Source organism: Pteropus alecto, unplaced genomic scaffold, assembly GCF_000325575.1.
Source record: "Pteropus alecto unplaced genomic scaffold, ASM32557v1 scaffold339, whole genome shotgun sequence".
Lineage (NCBI taxonomy): Eukaryota > Metazoa > Chordata > Mammalia > Chiroptera > Pteropodidae > Pteropus > Pteropus alecto.
In genome coordinates this window covers 734,541-735,905 of record NW_006442509.1, presented here as the reverse complement: position 1 = coordinate 735,905, position 1,365 = coordinate 734,541, and the positions used below count along the sequence as shown (strand labels likewise).

At 54.5% G+C, this 1,365-nt stretch overlaps 1 non-coding gene across 1 annotated transcript; it reads left to right on the top strand.

The window, feature by feature from the left end:
- The first annotated feature begins 663 nt into the window (after positions 1 to 663).
- LOC112471661 lies at positions 664 to 782 on the top strand. The gene has a single exon (XR_003043365.1). It is a non-coding gene; the product is annotated as a 5S ribosomal RNA (ribosomal RNA).
- Positions 783 to 1,365: the final 583 nt, after the last annotated feature.

Here is a 1,365-nt window from a genome sequence, read left to right as displayed (position 1 = left end):
AGGGTAAAGTCGCTCCCTCAGGAGGCTTCCCACCCGGGGGACAGGACCCTGGGGCAGGCAGGGGCCACCGGGAGTGAGGCTGGCAGGAAGTCACCGGGGGACAGGACTTTGCAATCTGGAGAGAGAAGGCAGCCAGAGGGGGCCTTTTTAAGCCACTTGCTCCTGTCTCCCAGGACAGGGTACCCCTCCCAAGAGTGACAAAGCTAATGAATTGACCCCCAGCTCCGTGGGGCACTGCTAAGGCTGCTGGTGGGAGGTGGGGATGCGGGCACAAAGGCCCAGGACACAGGCCAGGAGGGGGGGGCCCAGATGAGAGGCTCGGGGGCTGCTGGTCAGTGGGCGTGGGGGGGGCACCTGACAGGATCCGCCCAGGCGCCTGTCTTGCTCTCGGTCATTTGAAAACTCTCTTTATAGTTCAGGCCGATGGTTACATCACCGTATTATGTCACAAAGGCTGAAATTCCTCCACCCCAAATCATGTGCCATTCTGTTTCGTTCATGGAATAGTTTGTCACGCAAAAATTTTAATTCTTAATTCCTAATCCGTATAGTTTCTGCCTTTATGCTATGCATAGAGAATACCTCTTCACTCTGAGAAAATATAAACGTCGTGCTCATTTATTTCTTGTACTTTAACCATTTTGTTTCAAAAATAAATCAGCCGTCTATGGCCATGCCACCCTGAACGAACCCAGTCCCGTCTGATCTTGGAAGCTAAGCAGGGTCGGGCCTGGTTAGTCCTTGGATGGGAGACCACCTAGGAAGACCAGGTGCTGTAGGCGTAAAAAATAAAAAAATAAGGGATTGTAAACTGACCAGGTCCTTACAATCTGTGAGGTCAACCAAGGGTTGCCTCGCCTAAAATAAATAAATAAACAAACAAACAAATAATAAATAAATCGATCATCAGGAACTTAGCCTTTCGAGTCCTTGCTGGTGCTTTGGGGAGTGGTTGGGAAGGCATGCGCGCAGTGCTGTGAGGCAGGGGGCATTCTGGACCCCGCATGGCCCAATTTTGATTTTGTACATGAATCAGATGAGGTAAGTCTGGACAAAGAGCAATGGAATGAGCAGTCCCTTCGGTAAATGGCAGCGAACGTTTCCACCACGGTCCACTTCCTCTTGCAGGTCGTCCTTCCTCCCCTGGCCACCTGCCTGCACCCGGGGGAGGTGGCCTCCAGGCCTGGGGGTGGGGGCCGAGGCCCAGCTCTGCATCGCCTTCGTGGGGGTGAAGGGCAAGACACGGCCGACGCTGCCCTGACAGGATCCGGCCCTTTCGGGGTGAGGCCGGGGGCGATGCCCGGGACTATTCCACAAACAGCCGGGTGGGGGGGACGTGCTGTCCCCACTGCAGAAACTGCTGCT